At 61.5% G+C, this 22,242-nt stretch overlaps 1 protein-coding gene across 1 annotated transcript in view; it reads right to left on the reverse strand.

The window, feature by feature from the left end:
- SCUBE1 (signal peptide, CUB domain and EGF like domain containing 1) overlaps nucleotides 1-22,242 on the reverse strand; it is a 180,746-nt gene that overhangs the window by 58,605 nt on the left and 99,899 nt on the right. The gene's annotated exons all lie outside the window — the stretch shown is intronic.

Consider the following 22,242-nt stretch of genomic DNA (forward strand, 5'->3'; position numbering starts at 1 on the left):
ACTCACGAACCCGGCAATCATGACCCGAGCCGAAGTCAGAAGCTCAATCGACTCAGCCACCCAGAGGCCCCACAACAGAGAGTTTTAAAAAGTCTAAATAACAATAAAATGAAGAAATGGCCACGAGTAAAACCTGCACTTTGCTCAGCGTGCTGACCTCTGGTTTCACCTGACTTGACTTCCCATGTTGTTCCTTCACCTCACTTTCCTTACTTATTCCAGGCACGCGGTTGGACAGACGCAGAGCGTGACCAACGACCCAGCAGCGGAACAAACAGGGCTCCTTGTAGGAAGCCTCAAGTTCATCCGGAGAGACAGCCCCTTCCTCTGGCCAAAGTCCACAACAGCACCCGTGCACGCCTGGCGGACGGGGGCGCTGCGCGACGCGGAACCGGGAGGGGGGCGCGGACGGGGCTTGGGGTGAGCGTTAGGGTCGGCCCGCTGCCGGGGTGCGAATGCCCTAGCACGGCTGACGCCCAGCGCCAGGAGAGGTCCCTGGAGGTGCAGCTGGGGAGCGGTGCACAGCCGGCCCTTGCGAGCCGGCGAGAGCCAGCCTCACCAAGGTGGCATGGCTCTCTTCGGTCACTGCCAAGGCAGCAGCTGTGGGCAGGGGCCTGGCCTCCTTCCCGGTTGCGTGTCTCAGAAAAAATTGCTTCACTTCTTGAGTCTCTTGCGTAAAACGGGAATGATAATCTGCTCCACAGACAAGACAGCGTAGGTATTCCGACGCTAGGTCTTTCTATGGGGGCACTGAAGGCCGGGATCTTCTGCGGATCTGGAGAGAGGTCCTCACGGGGACCTTGTCTAGGCCCGGCAGCCCCCCCCCCCCCTCGGAGAAGGCTCTCAGTTGAGGGGATCTCACGGGCCACTGAGACATACGCTGTCTCTCATCAAGTCTTCCGAGAGACTCCCGCCTTGGCCAGGGGCCGGCCAGTGGGGGGTGGCCGCCAAGGGGCCTCCCTGACCACCACCACCCTGATGATGGCTCCCTGGCGCCCATGAGGTACAGGGGCTGGTGTTCGGGCTTCTTCCCAGCTTCGTCTCCCTCCGCCTCCTGCTCGCACTCCAGCCTGTGATTTCACGCTGTCTGCTGACCGCCCCCTGGCACCGCCCCCTCCACGCCCTCGCCCCTCCGGTCTTCCACAAATGAAATCCTAGGCCTGTCTCAAACTGCACCGGTTCCACAGGGCTTCCCGATGGCGACCCCACGCGACCCCCACACCACCACCCCCCGTATTAACCGCCCAGGGCTGTCCTGGGGCTGGCACAGGCAATCGATGCCACTCAAACGGATCTGTGCTTTCTCCCTAAACTGGGAAGAGCCTGAGGGCCCCTGTTTGCGCTCAGGCTCATCTGTGAAGAGAGAGATTCGATTTCCATTCCCAGCCAAAGGAACACAACTCACCAGAAACCCTGCTAATTATCACTAACCATAAATTTGTCACTGGGGAGCGGATGTGGCCTTGAACTTTGGCTGCTAAACCGAGTACAAGGCTTTAGAAGTCCCTCAGCTTGTCTTCCACTGTGGCCTTGCAATCAGGCAGTCTTTCTTTCCGAGAATCCGGACTTAAAAATGAGCCACGCTGTTGTTGTTTCGCTGGCAAAGGATAATTTGGGGGGCGATCCGGAGTTCCAGTCTAAGTCGACGTGGAAGCAGTGAAACTGGGGCTGGAAGGGCGGGCCCCAAGCCCCACCAGTGATGGGGCCTCAAACGTGTCCACTTCAGTGGTCTTGGCAACCGTGGGAGAGGCAGGCGAGGCTCCCGTCTTCCGCCTAAAGTCCCGAGTGAGGTCAGGGGACCCGCCGAGGACTCCCCACCCAGGCTCCGAAGCACGGGGCACTTTTCCTCCAGCCGAGCGCAGGGCCAGTGCTGGATCGTCAGTGGAGAAGGATTTGGGACCGCTTTACGTTTCTGACCGTTACGCGGGAGGCTGCAAGCTTCTGTGCACGTGTTGACGTGCTATAGCTACTAGTATCTGCTATCCTGGAAACTAAATGGGGCGGTTTGTATTTGTAAAAATAGAAACTGAAAAACCTATCACATGTTAACATTAACACATTTTTAAATTAAAAACGATACTTTCCAAAACAAGGGGAGAGTTGGCTGAGAGGAGAGTCATCGTGGAGGAGAATGGGGTGGGTGCTGACTCCTGACCTTGCTGGGGGTGCAGGTGGGCCTGAAGCCAGGTCCCCATCCCCCATCCATTCTCAGGCACTCATCACCTCTCGCCTCTGCTGGAGCAAGGGGGTGTCTCTGTCCCTGCACCTGCCACAGACTGGATGCTACAGGAAACGGTCAACCCGTGAGGTGTCCCATAAGGTGTTCGCTCCATAAGGCCAAATGCCACTGCGTCCCTTCCTCCAGGAAGCCTTCCTCGGTCCCCAGCCTCACTCGCAGCACTGACACGGTGGCCGGATTTCTCCTCTCCGGGCTTAGCATGACTCTCTGGCCGGGCCCTGCGGGAAGGCTGAGCTCTGAGCCTTCTCAGTGACCTCACTGTCCAATGTAAGTCCTGCCTGGGAGGGGATCCTCCACGAAGGGAGGGAAATGGAATAACCTCCCCTCTTCCACGCACACGACCTTCTCCTCGCTCGGGGGCACACCGGCTTCCGCAGCCCACGAGAAGAGGTGCGGCGTGGCGGGCAGAGCCACAGATGGATCCCTGTGGCCCATCTTGTCCGTCCATCTTGCAGAAGGGGAAAATGAGGCCCCCAGATGGGAAGTGTCTGTCCCAGATCACATGGCAGGACTGTAATCCAGGCTGCTGGGCTCCCAGCCAGACTCTCCCACCCCGGGGTCCCTGAGCTACACTTGTGGGACCCAGAAGGCTGACTGGCAGCATTTCGCGGGGGTGAACAGAACTGGGAACCTGGCACAGCCTTAGTGTAATAAGCGGTGCCTGTCACCAGTGGTTGTCTTCGGAACTAAAAACCTATTAAGATTCAAGGCCGGTTCAGACACCTCCTCCTCCGTGAAGCTCTCTGAGCAGCGCCTCAACAAAGCACGTAACCCCTGGCTCCCGTGATCTCGCACCGGCTACCACCGCGCATGAGGGCGGAGCCTCAGCTCAGCTACAGGACCGTCAGGCTCGCACGAGGCCTCGACTCTCGTGCCTGTGTCACCCCTTTAGCCTTTCCGAGCAGCACGAGGTTCCCTGAGCAGCCTGCCCCCCCCCCCCCCCGCCCGCTCGTCCTCTGAGTCCTGTTCTCCCTTTACAGCCGTGCCGGCCTTCCCACTGGGCCGGAGGCACCAGGGCGGCCTCGGACAGGCCTGGCCCACACCCACCATGACCGCTCAGAAAGGTCGCGGGCCCTCAGCTGAGCGACGAGCCGACGCGCCAGCCCGTGAGACCGATGCCCCCGGGCAGCACTGGGCACAGCCCCCGCTACGTGACGGAGGCGTCAGGTAGATCTGACCCCACAGACCGAGTCTCCTGGCTCCGTGTCTCTTCCTTCCAGTCGGCAAAGTGCTGATGGGGTGGGAGGCAGGGACCGCTCCGTTTCTCCCCCGTGCACGTCAACCTGCGGCCACCTCTCCCACGAACCAGAGAGCTCCCGCAGGAAGGAAGGGGCCTCGTCCACCGCTACGTCCCGGTGCCCAGGACCCTGGCTGCACGTAGCGGGTCTTACCGAACGCGGAGAGCCAGAGGGAGGGGCCAGCTCCCGGGCCCAGAGGGTGGCCTGCCCGTGGGCTCACCATCCTCTAGGCACCCCGAGGAAGGCTGTACAGAGCTCAAGAGGGGCTGGGGCTGAGATGCATTGTACCTGAGCCTCTGGTCAGATGCCTTCTTCTCCAGGTCTCTGTTTTCTACGCTGGGAAATGGGTTGTCATGACCTTTACCTCCGAGGGTTGCCACGACACTCGAATGATAGAACTACGTGATGCGTGTGGCACAGAGCGGGTTCCTGCCTTTGTCTACCTTGTGCTACATGCATGTGGTCACGAAGTCACCCTCCTCAGCCGCCAGGGGGAACTTAGACGGACATCTTTATCCTTGTCTGTGTCCTCAGTGCCCAGCACAGGGGTGAAAGAAATAAAAGGAGAGCAAGGGTGGGAGAGGAGGAGGGAGGGAGGAAGGGAGAGACGAAGGCTGTCCCACCTGACAGCATCTCACAGAGAATCGTGACAGCGTTATGTGGCATTCGCAGCCATGCGTTCTCTGGGACGGCACCTCGGGAACTCCACAGCACACATTAAAGGCTCTGACAAGTCCCGCGGTCACGCGTGGGACAGCCCCCTGCCTCTCCCTTAACACAGTCCAAACCTACGATGACCCACATCAGTCCCTCACCTTACGGGTGAGCTCGACCAAGGTGGCTCAGGCCTGGGCAGGGGATGGGGCTCTAGCTCCGTCTCCAGGAGCCTGGCGTGGGGCTTCCTCTGCCTCGGCCCCAGGGGTAAAGAAGGTGGCACTCCCTCTGCCCTCTCCCGGGGGGGCTGTCCTGAGGACAGTGAGCTGACAGGTAGTATTACCAGCATAGCTACTGCCGAGGGTAAGTGGATTTGAATAGGTGAACCCCACGGCACGTGAGGTGCTCCAGGGGAACGGTCCTGGGCTCCTTGCCGGAAGAGGCCTCAGCGTCTTCCGCTCCACCCCCTGTGCTGCAGCCCCACCCCGGCTCCCCTGAGGGGGCCGGGGCACTCTGGCCAGTTCTAACCGGCACGCCGTCTCCACCGATGCCAGCCCGTAGGCTCCTTCAGGGCAGAGGCCAAGCCCGGGGCCGGGCACGGCGCGGCTCTCCGTGAGCCGCAGAACGGAAGGACCCTGGCCCAGACTCTGTCCTCCTGCGGCCCCTGCTTTGCACGGCATGTGCTCCTGGGAGCCGGACGACAAGACGGCACCCTTGGGCGGGGTGCAGCCTCCCTTGGCCCGGCTCCCCGTCCTGATATGGGGAGTAACCACAGTGCCAAGTTCAGCAGGAAGCCCTGTTTACCTCCCTGCCTAGAGGGGAAAGAAGATCGAATTTCAGAGTCGTTTCCAGAAATCCTGGTCTTCAGGGACCCGGTGCCAGTCAGGCCAGGCTGCCCGCCAGGTCGAATCTAATTTGATCTAACCCGTCCAAATCTAATGATGCTCTGCAAACTCCGACCGAGTGTCTCTCTGTGCCCAGGATGGGGCGGGGAGTGATGAGGAGACAGACGCTTCACGGCCGCGTCACGGGGTCCGATTTCAGACTCTGCCACTTGCCCTCAGGACCTTGGGCAACCATGGCCCTCTGAGCCTCAGTTTCCATCCATATAAAAGTGGCTAAGTCACAGGCCGGGCCTCCCAGGCGCTCACTCAGTGTGCCCTGCCCTTCTTTGGGCCACTGAGGCTAAGTACACAGATAAGAGCTTGAGGGACTGCGTCCCAGGCTGGGAGGGGGGCGGGCACAGGAGGGTTGTAAATAGGGTAGGGGTGCACTTTCGTGGCAGAGAGCTGTGGATGCTGTCGGAGGGCAGCCAGCACGGGCCACAAGCACATGGGAGGCGCTATCACCCTGAAAGGGACAAAGGAGCCTAGGGGAGGGCAGTGGCCGTGGGAGAGGGAGAAAGGCTGGGTCTGGGACACAATCAGGAGCCCTTTCTCAGTCTTTCAGAACACGTGATATAGAGACTAGGGCTCTGGCGACGCTCTCGTGTGACTGAGCCCTCATCATGAGTCGAAGACGTGGGTACGGCCACGCCCATCTCATGAGCAAGCACATGGAGGCTAGATCAGGGTGGGGAAGGACGTGCCAGGGCCGCGCCGTGCCTGGGGAGCAGGGCCAGGGTCCCGGGCCCTGCCTTCTGCTGCCCGGTGCCCAGGGCTTCCTCGCGATGGGCCCCTTCTCGATTCTTGCCTCCTCCGGGCCCTGGGACGGGCCCCGGCAGCCCTTCCCCGCCAGGGCCTAGTTTTCCCAAAGCCATTCCATCACGCCTGGATTCTCCACGAGAGTGTGCACAGTTAAACCACCGCAGAATCTGCCTGCCCCAAACCAGTGTGCACATCGCGTCTTCTCGGCAAAGCAAAGTTCACGGATGCATCTCAAGCAGGGCGGGGCGGGGGGTGGGGTGGGTGCGGGCCCAATCTGTTTGTACTTAGGAGCTGGGCCTTTCTCTCTGCCCTGGCCCAGGATAACAAAGCCGGAATGCGTGCCTCCCGAGGGTCGTTGCTATGGCGACTTCATCAATAACATCATTTTCCGCACCCATGTCCCTTAAACACACGGGAAGGGAAGGCGAGCTGGGAACGGCAGAGCCGGGAGAGAAGAACAATTACCCCGCTCCGCCCTTCCCCCCACCTCCGGAGGGAGGGATTCTCCTCCCCTTCGACCTCATCAATAGAAAATTATGGAGCCCAGAAAGAGGCTGGAGCCTTCGGGGGTGGCAGGAAGACGCTACCGCCTTCCCCAACCCAGACGAGGCAAGCCGTCCAAGCGAGGCAGGCAAAAACCAGGGGGATGAAGGAAACATGGAAAGGTCGTGCCACGACGGAAAGGCACAGGAGCAGTGGCAGGGATGGGCCACTGGGGGAGCGGGGATTCGAACGACGACCACGACCGAGCCCGACTGCCCAGAGCTGCCCGTGTGCCGAGCTGTTCCACACACCAGGGTATTAGCCCCACTTAACAGATGGGCGCGCCGAGGCACAGCGAGGTCACCACTGAGGGGAGGCCTGGGGATCCAGGGGGCCGGATCTAGGGGCCCACCAGAAACTCGCTGCAGGCTGATGACAACCACGGCTACTGTCAGTGAGCACCTGCTGTATACGCCAAGCTCTTTACACGAATAATCTCCTCAAAGCCTCCCGGGCACTTCTCCGAGTAACCTGTTCTCCCCACCTTGCAAGTGAAAAGGAGGACAGAGTGAAGAGAAGTTGGGTGGCTTGCCCAAGGGACACGGAGCAGGACAGGAGAACCCGAGTTTCACAGAACCTGTGCTCCCAGGGACTTCCAGGAGGCAGTGGAGACTCGTATCTGGGACAGGGGACTGGAGGGAAGCCCGGGCTCGTCCCCTTCTGTTCGTTAACCTTCCCCACGGTGATCTGGGGCACCGGAATGACCCAGCCCCTGCCCTCCCTGGCTACGTGCACGTTTCCATGTCCTGTCCCTCCAAGTAATCTCAAATGCCAGCTGCTCCAAGATGCTGACTTCTCACCCTGGCCCTCCCTCCAATCTCCATGCTCCTCAGACCCTTGCCTGAGCTTGCTGAGGGCCGGAGCACCCCCAGTTCATCCCCGACTCCCCAGGGCCCAGCCCCAGCCTTGTGTAGGGACAAAGACAAGACTATAGGTTTTTATAATGTCACCCTGCAAAAGCAAGTAACTTTATCCTCATTTTATAGAGTTTACAGAGGTTAAGCAATTTGCCCACGGTCACTTACGTAGGATGTGACAGAGGTGAAACTTGAACCTGTTCCACTTGGCTTGAAGATCTGCCCTTTGACAGCTGCAGAGGGAACTTTCTAGAGCATAAATCTGACTGCTAAATCCCACTGCTAAAAACTCATCAATGCCCCCCCCACCCCCAAACCATAGCACCCATAGGGTTAGGCTGGTTTTCAGTCTGGCGCCAAAGGTCCTCCCGCCCCCACACAGCCTGCCGTGGCCCTAGGTAACAGGGATGCTCCGTCAGCCTGCACATCCTGCCCTCCCTTCTCACCTTGGAGCCTTTGGGAATGTAGTTCCATCTGCCTGGGACACATGCCCTCCTCGTTTGAATAGCAGCTTCGACTATAGTTACTTGAGATTCTGCTTGGACGTCACCTCTTCTAGGAAGCCTTCCTTGTTTCCCTCCTCTCCCCCCCCCCCCCCCCCCCCGCAGCCCAGTCCCTAGTCTGTGTTAGGGGACTGGCCTGGGCCTCCAAAGCCCCTGCACTACGCGCTCTCAGGGCACCCAGCACACTAACTGTAACTGCAATCTGCTGGGCTCCCCCCACCAGACGAGGGGCTCCTTGAGGAGGCAGGGCCCAAGACTGAGTCACCTCTTCACCCTGGTGCCCTGCACAGGGCCTAGCCTGCAATGAAGACCTGAGAGATGCTCACCGAGCCCAGCTGCACCGGCAAGGGACCTGGGCTCGGCCACTCTGGGCTTTTGGCTCTGCGTCAGAACAGGGACCAACACTCGGGCAACAGGGCGCATCTGTCTGTGGGCCCAGACCTGGGTGGGGCCTGCAGTCACCGTGCCGACCGTGACCCTGCGCCAGCTGCCTGCCTGGATCTGCCCCGCTCCCCTAATTACGCTCCAACAGTATCTGTGCCTAGACAGTGCTCTAGGAGCCTCTCATCACAAAGCCTGGGCTTTAGCAAGGACGCAGGGCTCCGCCTCCTACCCTGTGCCCCCGAAACGTCACCCTCCCGGGCAATGCCAGGCCCGACCCAAGTGCCAGCAGCCGGCCGCCCCGGGCTAGACCCCCAGCTGACCAGGAGTCCAGGCCGGCCCAGGCTGCGTCCCCAGGGGCGCCCCCACCTGGGGAGTGGGAGCACAAGAGACCACAGACTTCCACTTACCCAGAGCCCCTCAAGGCCAGGCCCCATGCAATTTGCCTCTTTGCGAATGTCCCTAATTGACTGTCTGCACGACTCTGAGCACAGGTCCTGTCAGCAGGCCCATCTAAGGGGTGACGATGCTGAGGCTCAGAGAGAGGTCTCCCAACTCGTGCGGTGGAGCAGGGACAAGGTCCCCTTGGGCCACTCTCCAGCAGCGGTCAAATGCTCGCCCCACACCCTACCTACCATGCCTGGGGCCCCCTCGGCTGCCTCGGGGCCCTCAGGGGACTCTGCTCCCTCTTCCTCCTTGCCTGTGTCTCCCTGCCTCGGTGGGTCTGATCGTCCCTCACTGCCCCCCACCCCCACGCCCCCTAGGCAGGACACTTCGGCCCTCCTACTACCGGCCGCCCTTCCTTCAGGCTCAGCGGCCCCCCGCCGGGACGGACCGGCCCTTCTGAACTCGCACGCCGCCTCCTCTCCAGCGCTTGCCGCCCAGCTGGGCCAGCCGTGGAGGTCCAACCCTCCTGCGACTGGACTCCTAACACCGTCCCTGTCATCTGCTCACTGGCCTACTTGCGCTTTCTTCCCGCGTATGTTTAGGCCGGGTCCCCTCTACACCAGACCTTTCCACAAGACCGGGCTGCTTCTCCTCTGTGCCTTTCGCGGGCTCCGCTCTCGCAGGGGCCGCGACTACAGTCGAGCCGCTCATGGGTGTTCAACACACGTCCGCGGGGCGGTGGGTTCAAGGCGCACCGGTTGTAGACAAGAGTCATGGCTCTAAAGTGAAGCGGACTCGCTGTGGATTCCATGCCAGCAAACAGCCAGAAGGGACCAGTTTTCTGGAAAGCTAGAACTGGAAGGGACGTTGGAGACCATCTAGACAAAAGCCCTCCTTTTCCACTGGGTCACGCAGCAGTCAGCCCGCCGTCTACACAGAACCTTTCAACTCTGTCCCCTGGGGCTCCCGATGCCCCGGCTCTCAGGCTCCGCGTTCTTTCTGCCACGTCAGGAGGCGGCTCACGAGGCTCTCGTCGGGCCCTCGCACATTCCATGAGCCTCCGCAGAGCACCACCTGTGCGAGCCTCCGTGCGGAAGCCGCGAGCCAGGCCAGCGGGATGCCCGGCCCACACCGTCACCGCTGCTCACCGTGTGGGCAGGCACCGCGTGCGACGCGCTGCTGAGACGTGGCTGGCTCCCGGCAGGCCGGGCCTGCCCTCTCGGAAAGCAAGGACGGACACCAGCCTTCTCTGGTGCCCCGCCGGTGCCTGGACCAGGTCCGACACCAGGGCCCCCAGAAAGCTGCCTCTGTGGGATGGGAGGGAGCCTGCCTAGCGGATGCGAGGACCACGCGGCGGTCTGGGCAGACACGCGTAGACAAACGTTTGCAGAGCTCCGTGGGTGTCGCTGAGGCAGGGTGGGCCTGGTTTCCGGGTTCTGCCTCACGCCTCCCATCCCGGCCCATTTGAAGGTGTGCGGCCCCGAACCGGCTCAGCCTCCTGCTCTGTGAAGCCCCTCGGGTCTCAGGTGCTCCGTGAAGGCGACCTGTCTCCCCCGTGTCCCCTCTTCCCCGGCCCCTGGGTCACCTCACAGCTACCCGCCTCCCCTTCCGACCCCCTGAAGTTCCCCTGCTGACCACTAGGCGCCAGCACGAGCACGTCCAAGCCCGTCTGAGGCCCGGCAGGCTTTTCACTCCTCCCAGGCTCGAGAGGCCTGAGGTCTGGGGTGTCCTTCTCCTCCTCCCAGGGCTGCCAGATTTACACACGTGCCTGACAGACACAGAAGATGCCCAGTTAAGTGTGGATTTCAGAAAAACAACAAACACTTCCAGGTATCAGTATGCCCCAGATGGCACGTGGGTCATACCTACACTAGAAAAGTATTCGTTGCTTACCTGAAACCCAAGTGGAAACAGCGTCCTCTCTTTCATCTGACAACCATATCCTTCCCTAGAGGAAGCCACGGGGGGACAGTCAGCTCATGCAGCCCCCAGACCATGGGCCTGGCCGTGACCAGGGAACAAATCGTTTCTCTCTCTCGACAGGCGACTAGACGGAGGGGACCTGGGGGGGGGTGCCCGGCCCCCACAGTGTTGCCACAGCAGCCCTGGGGCCCCTGGGAGGAGGAGCCGGTAAGAACGCTGGGGGACACGCTAGCAGGAGGTCCTCTGAGGACACAGAGCAGCCCCCCGGCCCCACAGCTGGCGCTTCTCCGCGGCCTGCCGTGGTGCAGTCCAGAGCGGGGGCGCGAGAGACAGAGACACGTTGTGTGGCTCTGTCCCAAACCAGTGGTGCTGCGGTCCCTCCCGACACCCTCATCCCCTGCTTTGTGCCCTGTGGTGGCGGCTGTCCCTGCCAAGCGTCCTCTGGGAAGTAAAGGGTATAAAGGGCTAGGTACACAGCAGGCACTCGACAAATGTTGAGTACGTCTCCCTTTCCCGTGAGCTCATATCAAGGGCAGGTGTAACCACTTGTGGGAACTTACGCAGATTCTCACCGTTGATTCTAACTTAAACAGATGGCCTAGCTGTGGCTTCCCCGGATACATGTTTGGGTGCCCGAGGGGGGAGGGTGCCAGGAGGAAGAGGGCAGGGTTGGGGCAGCAGGGAGGAAAGGTGCCCCGATGAAGAATCAGCGTAGGCAGAGAGGCGAGGAGGTGGCCGTGGCAGGGGAGAGTCTCCGAGCCTCTGGCACACTTGGGCTCTCCCGCTGGAGGGGCCTCGGCCGACTGCACGCCGAACGCAGCCGGGGAGCCAGCCCAGGCGAGACCAGCAGCCGCGGCCCCCAGCCGAACCACGGCCCGGCTCAAGTCCTCGCCGGGTGCCGCGCATCCTGCCCACGGGAGGGACCTGCCACCGAGGCCACACACGATTCAGACCTTTGTCCCCCCCCCCCACGAGGTCAATCCCATCCCGTTTCACTGCCACTCGGCACGTCTCCTCTGCTCCCCGCACTGGGTTCGGCGTAAGAAACATGTCTGTGCCCTTTCTAGGAGCTCACACACGGGTCTCCTGAGAGAGAGAGAGAGAGAGAGAGAGAGAGAGGGAGCGCGCGAGAGAGCTGAGCCGCTCAGAACCTCGTGGCACACACGGAGAGGAAGACGTGTCTGGCAAGAGTCAGAGGTGGCTTCACGGAGGAGGTGAAAGTGAGCCGGGTTCTGAAGGAGGACGAAGAGTTCTCCAGGAAGCGAGGGGCTGGGGAATGGCATTTGAGGCAGAAAAAGAGCACCCTCCGAGGCCCATAACGGGTAAAGGACACACTCGGAGGGCTCCATGGACAAATCTCTCTGCTTCTCAATGTCCACTTCCTCGCCTGCAAGAGGGAGTTAGTGGCACAAGACTGTTCTCGGGATCTGATCACTCGTGGCAAAGCACAGGCACGGGGCTGGGCACACAGCGGTGCCTAGACACACTGTGTCCAGAGCAGTCCTTGTAAATATTAATTCATGACTATCAACGAATACTGATGTCTGCCCCACTTCACGGAACAGAAACTGAGGCCACGGGACTTGTGGCCGCCAAGGGGGCCAGGGCTAGGTACCTCTCGGGCTCGGTCCACCGTCTGCCCTGCACTGTCCTCTCTGGGCGGCCTGAGGCGCTGCAGCACAGGAAGACCCCCACCGCCAGCGCCACAAAGTAAGTGCTGGGGTCCCGGTGCCCGGCCAGGGCTGGCTGGAGGCCAGGCCAGGAGAAGGGCGTGAAGCTGGGCTCACCAGCCAGAGGAGTTGTTTATGGGGTGGGAGGCTCGTAAAAAATAATGGGCTGGATTTATCGTCCCCGCCTCCGGGGCCGTTCCGGACTGCACAGGGCTGGGACGGGTCCCCTCCGGCGGCACCGTAAATCTTCCCGCTAAATGCGAGAGCTGTTTATTCTCCCGCCCACCTGGCCTGCAGCGGGCAGGGGGATCGAGGAGAACCTGTGCACAAGCCCTGCCCTGTGCTCTCGGCCCGGCTGGTTCACCCCGGGGAGAGCTGGCAGGGGTAGCCCTGGGGCCAGGGTGGGATCCGCTAGTGTGGCCAGGCCGTTTCCCCTCATTTACAACAGAAACTTCCCAGCCCATACACCTACGGGGTCCCAGCACCCACAGCTGATGATGGAAAGCTCTGGCACAGGGCAGGAGATGTCCCTGGCCCTGTAGGAGTCATGTTGGAGCCCCCTGGGTCAAGGCCTGGCCTTGGGCCGGGGAACCACATCTTGGGGGCCCATGGGAGCCCGCCAGCCAGGCACACTGGTAAGATCCTAAGTTGTGCTTTGTGGCTGGGGTAGCTCAGAAGGGACTGTGGGTCTGTCCACAGGCTTGTTTACTGGAATCTGGAAGTAGATGGAGCAGGAGAAGGGAAACGGCGGTAGCATTAGAAGGTCGGCCCCTCCTCGTCCTGAGGACCGTCTCTTGGGGTGGCCCGGCTCAGTTCCCCCTCCAGGAGTGGGGATGACAGCTCTCACCCAAAGTACCTCCCAGAGTGCATGCGAGTGTCAGAGTGATGGGGAGCGTGAGCTGAGCAGTAGAGGGGTGGGGATGAGCCTAGCAAGGGAGGACACCTGCTCGCAGAGAAGGTGCTGGGGACAGAGTCCAGTCTGACTGCCGGCCAAGGTGAAGGGCAAGTCAGAGCAGGAAGGGCAGGGTAGAAGGCGAAGTCCAGAGGAGGGCCAAGGACCGGCCTTGGAGGAACGCGGAAGGAGGGTCTAGGACGAGCGCAGGGACCGACGGAGAGGCTGCCCCTGGGGTCTCGGCAGGCGGCCCTCTGCTCTGGCCCAAACCCAGGGCCCTGTACCCGAAACCCCCCCAGTGGCTCTTGCTGGGGAGTCCCCCGGTCAGTGCCTGAGTGGTGCGGGCTTTAGCAGCGGGCTCAGGTCCCGAGGACAAGGGTCCCGAGGACGGAGGTTTCTTGCTGTGGCTGACTGGAGGGGTGTGGCCTGCAGGGCTGGAGTCTGCGGGCTGGCTGGAGGGACTTCATCTGAAGTGCAGCCCTCGGTCTTCTCTGCGGACTGAGTGAGCGAGCCCGCTGGCACTCCCCCACAGCCCAGGACCCCTGTGCCGGAGCCTAGCGCCACCCCCCCCCCCCCGCCGTGCTGGCACCCCGACCCACAGCCCTCACCTTCGTGTCTGCCTCCCCCGCCGTCTGTGCGTCCTGGGAGTTCACACCCTGGCTCAAAGGTGGGGCTCTGAGCACTGCCCCCCAAGCAGGACGGGGGAACCCAGACCCTTCCCACGCCCGGTCACGAGGTCATTCGGTGACATCGATGGCAATACGCCGTTCCCAAGCCCCCAGAACACGTGCAGGGAGACCAGAAACTCCACTTGAGTATCCCAGGCCCCTAAACCCCGATGAAGCCCCAGATTCCGGAGATTTCCCTCACATCCGTCAACGCCCAGAGAGTTGCTGAGGCTCCAGGCCGGGGCCAGGCCGGGGCTGACCAGGCGACGGGGGTGGCCACCTGCACTGCCCCCAGCCTCTCCCCGAGCCAGGGTGCTGAGCACGTCCAGCCTCATGGGAAGCAGCGGTGGACTGGTCCTGCGCGGAGCCTGCGGGGCCCCCCTCCCCGGCTCCTTGGGTGGCTGGAAGCCAGGCCCTGCCTCGTCCGGAGGCGGCCGCCGCTGAGATACCCTGCACCCACGTGACTCGGGCAACAGGCTCCCCAAAGTGCAGACCTGAGGGGGCGGGGCTCTGCAGAAAGTCCCATCTGCCCTGCCTCTCACCTTCCCTCGGCCACCCCCCCGTCACCCTCTCCTTGACCGCTGTTCTGTCACCTTCCCTTCCTCTTGCCACCTTCCCCTCGGCCGCCCTTCTGTCTTCTTCCCCTCGGCTACCCTCCTCTCCGCCCACACTGCCCCCGTGTGAGTTCTAGACCCTGACGCTCGCCAGCATCACTTGCCGGAAAACTGCTTTATCTCGCTGCCCACCCCAAGGTGCTTAGTGACCGTCCCGGAGGGTGGACCGTGCCTCCGCCCCCCAGGACTGACAGGGTGCCCTGCAACATTCACAGCAAAGTCCAAAGTCCCACCGAGCACAGTGCCTTGACCCTCTCACTCGCATCCGCTTTGGGTCTGGTTTCAGGGTCTGGGATGCACTCTCTCCAACAGGCAAGAGGGGCCGCTGGGACACAGGCTCTCCTGGCCAACCAGAGCAGAGCTGGCATCTTCGGTGCGAGATGCGAGGCCACACCAGCCTGCGTGAAGGGCCAGGCAGTGAAGGGCAGCTGGGTGACCCACGGGGAAGAGAAGAGTGCGGGGGGGTGGGGGGGGGTGGGAGCGGCCAGAGACCCGGAGTCTAGGCTAGGTTGGAAACCAAATCAAAAGCAACCACATACGAGAAGCATCACGCACGTCGGAGGGGCTCAAATCGGAGCCCCCTTCCCTGGACGGTACAGACGTGACCTGTCGTCACTGCGACCTGCCAGGCCCAGTCCGATGGCGCCAGGGGGGTGGTGTCTGAGGGCCCTCCCCGCTCCAGACTATTCCAGAACTCAGGCCCACGAAGGGATGAGGTGGGCCCCCTGTGTCTCGGGTTTCTGCCTGTCTCCACGGCCCACTTCGAGTTGTTTTTCAAGGTTAGCTGCTTCTGACCCGTTACTTTCAACCCAGGCCCGGACTCAGATGGTCCCAGCAGCCTCTCACCCTTCCCTTCCCACCGCAACCCCCACTGCCCCGCAATCTCCCAGGGGCCCCTCTGCCCACCGCCTGCCCTACTCACTACCAGCTGGCTCCCTCAGGGGCCACCCACTCTGAGGGACTTCCTCCACCTGCTCCACCTCCCCCAGGCTCCCAGCGCCCAGACGGAACTGAGTTCCCTTTGGTCGAGCCCCTCAGCACTGCTGCGGGCCTACGCTGACCACCCAGGATGCCACGCCATGCCACGCCATGCCATGCCCAGGGTGCAGGCTCGGGCACCACAACCCCAGGCCAGGTTGGCAAGCACGCTGGACGAGAGAGTCCCTCCTCTCTTTAGAACCCAATTTCCATGCCTTTCGGAGAAGAGGTGATCCACGGGGTCGTGGTGGTTCCTTTCAACGGCGGTGGTCCGGATCCGCAGCCAGACCACCTGGGTGCCGGCTCGGCGCCCCCCCCCCCTCCCAGCCACGTGACCCTGGGCGCATCTGCGTGTGGGGGTAGCTGGCACCTACTTTGAAAGGTTCAAGGAGTCACACGAGGAAATATTAGGGTGACCGTATGTCTGGCTGTGCCCAGGACAGTCCCAGTTTGTAGCTGCTGCCCTGTCGTACTTAATCATGCCTCTTTTGCTCTCGAAGCGAGCGGGCGTAGATACTAACTCGTACAGCCCCCCGTGGAGAGAGGCAGAGAGGGCGCAGCGTGCCTGGCAGGACGTTCAGCTATTGAGTGATAATTCTAAGATTTATTGACTCATTTAAGTAATCTCCACACTCAACGTGGGGCTGGCCACTACGCCGAGAGCAAGAGTCGCAGGCTCGAGTGACTGGGCCAGCCAGGTGCCCCCACGATGTCAATTCCTGATCGCTGAGGCGGTTACGCGAAATCGACATGTAATGGGATGGCCGAGAGCCGTATGCATACGCAGTATGGCTGTCAGCTTCCCCGTGTAGATGCTGTTCTCCAGTGACGGGAGATGTGGCCGTGGGGGAAAACTGGGTGACGTGTACACGGGACCTCTCTTCGCTGGTTTTTTTTTTTTTTTTTTTGCATTTCCTTATGAATCTGTAATTATTTCAAAATGGAAAGTTAAAAAAATCCTATCCTCTTGTCTCCAGTTACGCTTGGGTATGTGCCCTCATAAGCCTACAGGAAAAAGGAACAGATTCTGACAGTCTTTCCTGTAGAGATCTAATGAGCAAAGTAATTTTTAACTCAATCGAGGCCATCTTTGCATAACGCAGTCACCCAGAGTCGGGCTGTGACCTGGCAAACGCGTGAGAATGTTCCCACGGGGCAAACGGCGGGGGGAGAGCCCAGGCATGTCACCAACCGGTCGGGAGTCCCCAGCGTCCCACCTGCGTGTGCACGTGGAGCCCCCACCACAGTCTTCACAGCAAACCCGCTGTGAGGCAGCAGTACGGATCGGCTGCCGACAGCAAAGTCAAAAGGGAAGGGCTATTTCCGGCTCGGGTGTCTGGGGACATTCGGCACGGGGACAAACACTAACGAGCATTCTGTAGCCCTTAAGGGGAGTGGCTGTCTTGGTAACTGAAGTTCATAAAGGTTTTACGAACTGTAGGGAAAAGAGGCCAGGCTGACTCAGGTTGTTTCCCCGAAGAGGAGAGGGAAACGGGTGCGCCATTTCCGGAAATTTCCACCACAAAGCGTGTTTGAAACTCTTGGTGCTTAATGAGGCATGTGTGGCGTAGGGAACGCTCACGAATGGGGAACGCCGAGGAGGTGTCTCTGCTGTCCCTCGGGGCCTCTCCTGGGTCTCACCCCCACTGGGCGGACGAGGCACAGGGGTCCAAGCCTTGTCAGAACCCTCCACGTAGTCTGCCTGGGCTTAGGGGCCAGACCAGCAGAGCAATGGCTATGCAACCTTGGGCAAGTTCCCTAACCTCTCTGTGCCTCAGCTTCTGAATCTGGACAATGGGGTCATGGCAAGGATGCGATGTGTGAGTGCGTGAAAACGTCCGGCGTGCGGTAGGCATACAGTAAATGCAGCTCGTGCCATCACTCGTTATTTAACACAAAGGAAGCCGAGCTTCCCTGTTCCAGGCCCCACGTCTGATTCTCGCTGGAACCAGAGTCGCCCCTGACGCCAAGTCTTGAGCTCTGTGAGAAAGTGCCACAGGGAACGCCGGTGGTGGGAGGGCAATGGGGTTTCCTACCCGTATTTACATGTGCATTTAAACAGGCTCAGAGGGCGTTAAAGGGAACGGGAAATGTGCACGGGGAAACCCGTGATGCCGGCTCTGCAGGGGGCTCAGCCTCCCAGGGGCACAGATGCTCAGCTGCCCTGTGGCCTGTTCTGGGGCATCAGACACGGGAAAGGGGGCAGCACGGCCCGGCTTCCACGCGCTCAGCCATGCGGCAGCCCAGCCTCTCCCCGGTGGCCTCACGGAGCCTCCGGGTCCCTGTTCGCCCCCGGGAAGGGGGTCTCTTGAGGATGAGGACTTACCCCCTATCTCCCCTCCACCCTCAGCTGAAGCTCAGGCTTCAGCCAGCACCCAGCACACATCGGCAGAGCGTTGCCCAGGGAGCACCTGCTCTGACTCTGCTGCTGGCTTGCTGTGGGCCTGGGGTGAGGCCCCGTCCTCTCCGGGCCCTTTTCCTCATCTGTGACCGATTACCGTAATCGGAACCCACGTTTATCAAGTGATCTTTGCGATACCTTTTCCACCCTATGAAGCAGGTACTGTGCTATCCCCATTTTATGGACCGGGCACGGAGGAGTTGAGGGACTTGCTCAAGGTCACGTGGATCATGACTGCTGGAGCTGGGATTCTGATCTAGGCAGCCAGGCCCCAGAACCCGTGCTCTTAATCGCGGTCTGACACAGGGATGACAGGTCTCCTTGGGTGTCTAAGGGCCCTCTGGGTTGGGCTGTGACATGTGCAGCCCCTCAAGCCCCCTCGCGAGCCTGTGGCTGTTTCCCACAACTATGGGGACAACGTGACGCTTCTCTTGACCCTGGTGCCTTCCGCCACCGCCAGAGATCAGACCACGAAGGTCTGGTGAGGTTTCAGGGTGCAGGCGTGCAGGACGGCTTCCTGCTTAGAAGGGCGTGGACTTCTCCAGCCCACCGTGTCAGCAACTGTGGCAGCCGAGGACCAGCGCCGGGAAGGGGGCAGTCCTTCACCAGGCCGGTGAAACCATTCTCTTCACCACCTCCCCTGCTCAGACCCGAACACTAGACCCCTAGGAGCTCCAGATCCTTCCCTCCAGAACGTTTCTTTCTCAGCTCGTTATTCTACAGCAACTCCAACCCTTATTTAGCGTTCAGTCCTTCTCCTAGACCGAACGCTTCACAGGGGACCATGTCAGCTTTCGCTCACACGGGGATCCTGAGGACCAGACAGACACCGGGCAACATGAATGAATGAAACGGTGGCCTGCCATCACACAGCTGGTTAGACCTACGCCTTTCTGAACACCTTCTTCTCCTAAATCCGTTCTACTCAGACCGAAGGAAAGAGTTCTTCGCCAGGAGGGAAGAGACAAGTTCATCCAGGAGGAAACACCTTCGTGGAACACAGACGTGACGTAGATTTAGGAAAAAAGGGCAGGCATGGGAGAGGGAGAGAGCTAGAAGGTGCCGGCTCCTCGGTGGCCCATCCGCTCTGGGCTCCCAGGACGCGTGACCACAAAGGGGGCGGTGGAGGCTGGGACTGGCCTGGACCGGCTGCCCCCAGGCTGTTACCGCTTGCTGGGCCAGGGGCTGAGTGGGGGTGAACGTGGGCTGTGACGGCACCAGAACCAGCACCTGGAAGCACCGAGGAGAAGGAGATGGGCCCCAGATCCCGACAGCTCTTCATCACCCCCCGCCCAGTGCCGGGACAGAGCCTGGGTTCCTCACATCGAGCCTGGGTTCTAAACACCTAGAGAAGCTGCCTGCAAGTGGCCTCCCCTAGGGCAGGCGCTGCGCTCGACTGCTTCACGGGGTTTCCCTAACGGATCCCTCACTTGCCTGGGAGGGATCACCGGTCCCGATTTACAGAGGAGGAGACCCAGGCAGGCAGGAGTGGCTGTGCAGGGGCCACGGAGAAGAGCTGAAAGCCTAAAACTCCCAACCCCGGCCTGGCCAGATCCACATACCTCCGGCCAGGGTTTGCACCGGTGCCTAGGAAGTGGGGCCACTCGGAAGGGCTGAGTCCCGGGTCCTCGTTTCTCAGCCAGGAGCACAGACCGACCCTGGCTGACCTTGTGCGTGCATCCAGGCCCCTCTAATCAAAACCAGACCTCGTGCTCTCCTCCCTGCTCGGGGCAGGCTCCAAGGCGCCGACGGGCATTAGGAGAAGTCAGGTGACACGAGGAGTCTGATTTGCCAAATGGCCCTGGGCTCACGGGCCCTCCCGGGAGGAACAGGGATCAGGGGGCATTTAGGTGCAAAACAAGCTGGGTCTCTGCACCCCCGACACATTCTGAGCTTTGAGTGATGCTTCAGCAAGCATCACTGTGGTCGGCATGCACTCGTGGCGGGCAGTTGTCACGACCCACGGAGGCTCGGGAGGGAGGCAACCTGCCGGGTCCCCTGCGCCCGTCTCCGGCCACTGGCATTAACGAGCGGTCAGCAGACGCGCTGTGCACTTGGCCTGTCTTCTTCAGACCTTCCACACGGCCTGTGGGAGCCCTGGAAATGCTGCCGCTCGCCCCTCGGGAGGTATCCCGGAAGCTGTCTGCTGCTTTTTGGATGGACTCGTTGCCCAGATTTAAAACCTGGGAGATGGACACAAAAATCCTAATAAGAGAAGGGACTTCTTTAACCAACGTGCTGGTTGGTGCTGGTTGGTGCTGGTTAACAAAGACTGGGCTTGGGGCCCCCAAATCTGTACTCTGGCTAAATCTCAAGTCCTGGCGTCAGGATCCGGTCACCCCAGGGCCTTTGGGAAAGGTGAGGCACGTGGGCTCAAGGCTCTACCGCACGCTTAATTTGAGGCCCAGCCCCTGAAGTATCTGAGAGGCCCTGGAAGCCCTCCACTCTCCCCTCCAGCACGTCTCCCACCTCTGCTCAGCCGGCTTCCCACAGCTGCCCTCTCTGCACACCATCCAAACTCCTGCCCATGCTCTGGCGGCCTCCCAGGGTCCGGGCCCTGCCAGGCTCCCCTCCTCCTGGGCTCCTCTCCCCTTGGCTCACTGTGCTCCACCGCCCTCCCCTTCGTTTTGCTTTTCGCCCGAGTCTGGTCCATCCCTGCCTCAGGGCCTTTGCAGACGTGCTGCCTGGCACGCTTCCCCCAAGTCTTCCCGCGGCGGGCTCTTGGCCGTTCTGTTTCAGCTCGCGTGTGGCTTCCGCAAAGAGGAGGCCCGCCTACTTCTGTCTGTTCTGCCACCTTCTTTCTTTCCTGACCGGCCTCATCACATCACAGCTGAAGACGTGCGCTGGGATCCCGACTCCGCCCTTTCCCTACGGTGTGACCTCGGGCGAGTCTCCTAACTTGACTGCTTTGGCTTCCTCCGCTGTCCCAGGGTCATAACATCCCCGCCTCACCGGGTTGCTGTGAGGGCCTAGCTCAGAGTACGCACATGACCCCTCGGCAGCCAGCCGGCCGCTCTCCACGCTAATGCGTCCCCTGACCCTACTCCTCCGCCTGCTGCTGAGGCTTGTCCGGTGACATCCTCAGCCAGACGAGTGCCTCCGGGCCAAACCGGGTCCCGGTTACCGACGGAACGCGGCCGGGGTCTTGTACCCAGCCTCGCGTCGGTCCCCCCTTCCCGCGCACCCTCCTTTCAACCAGGGGCCTCACAGCTTCACCCGGACCCCGCTCGTGGGAAAGCTGCTCTTCAAAGGAACGGGGCAACGCCGCCTGGCTGGAAAAGAGGCTCGGCCACCCCGGCCTCGGGGACTTCACGGCTTGCTCAGAGCCGTCGCCCTGTAAAGCCCCCCTCCGCGAGGAAAGCAGGACTCCCTCCTCACCACCAACGTGCACTCGCTTCCCCATAAATCTGCTTCCTATAAAACTCGGGTTGGGCCCCCGGTCCTCATCTGGGGCAGCCCGCAGCCCCGGCCGCAGGCTCCCGGGGAAGTCCGCACGACACAGCGGCAGCGGGCACCACGGCGCGCAGAGCTTGGCGCCCACGTCCTTCTGGGGACACGGCAGAGTGGGGACCGCCGGGCTTGTCGCGTCCTTGAGGAAATCGCCTGAACAAGCACGGAGCATCGAAGGCATCCAGTGAAACGGCTCTGCTTCCCTATCCCAGGCTTTGGACTTTTAACTGTTTCCTTCTTTTCTTTCTCAGGAATTGCTTCCAAATAACAAGCACACCCAGCGTCCCCCAGCCTCGCCCTGCAGCCCCTGTAGCTTTAGTGCACGCGGAACACTGCACACGCAGGGTCTCGTCCCCGCCTTCCGGAGAGCCTGGCGGGGCACCACCACATCTCCACGCTGTGGACAAGGAGGCTGAGGTTCTCGGCTCACCGCCAGGGAGCGGCAGCACCGGAGTCGTGCCCGGCAGGCTGCGCCGGAGCCCGGGGCCTGCCCTTCTGTCCCCACGTTTCAGTGTGAGCCACTCCCTGGTCTCCTGCTGGTGCCACGGACCCCGGGCTGGGCCCTCACAGGGGCCCCTCGAGGCCCCTCCGGTATCTCCGACGTGTCAGGGGTCAGCGATGGGGGAGGGGCTCAGGCCGGGGCCAGGCGGCTGTCCTGGCCTCCTTCCCCATCTACTCTCTTGACCGCACACGATGGCCGGGCCCCAGGAGCGCTGGTCCCCGCCCCTGCCCTCAGCCCACTCCATTGCAGCACGCAGCCTGCCCCAAGATTCCAGACCTTGCCATTAACTTAAGCAACATATGCCTCTGTGCCTTTGCAAATGCTGTTCCCTCTACCTAAAAGCCCCTCTCCTCTACGCATGTGGGTCCTGCCTTCTGGCCAGCTGTCCTACCTCACAGTCCTGCTTCTCTGGGCCCAAACTCTGACCATCCCTCCTCTGATACTGTGGACCTTCACTGCCAGGCTTGGCTGGAGGCCAGGCTCTGTCCCAGCCTGGGGCTGTCTGCAGGTTACTCCGGCTGGCCAGTGCTCCCCAGTCCCTCTGCACTGTCCCGGGCCGGCCTGCCATCCCACCCGACAACCAGAGGGAGGCAGGCTCCCGACCACAGGGACCCTCTGCTGGCTGGTGACCCGGTGAACGTTCAGAGACCAGGAAATTGGCACTCTGCCTGCTCAGGTCTCCAGCCCACCTTGGGG

The sequence above is a fragment of the Lynx canadensis genome, chromosome B4, assembly GCF_007474595.2.
Source record: "Lynx canadensis isolate LIC74 chromosome B4, mLynCan4.pri.v2, whole genome shotgun sequence".
Taxonomy (NCBI): domain Eukaryota; kingdom Metazoa; phylum Chordata; class Mammalia; order Carnivora; family Felidae; genus Lynx; species Lynx canadensis.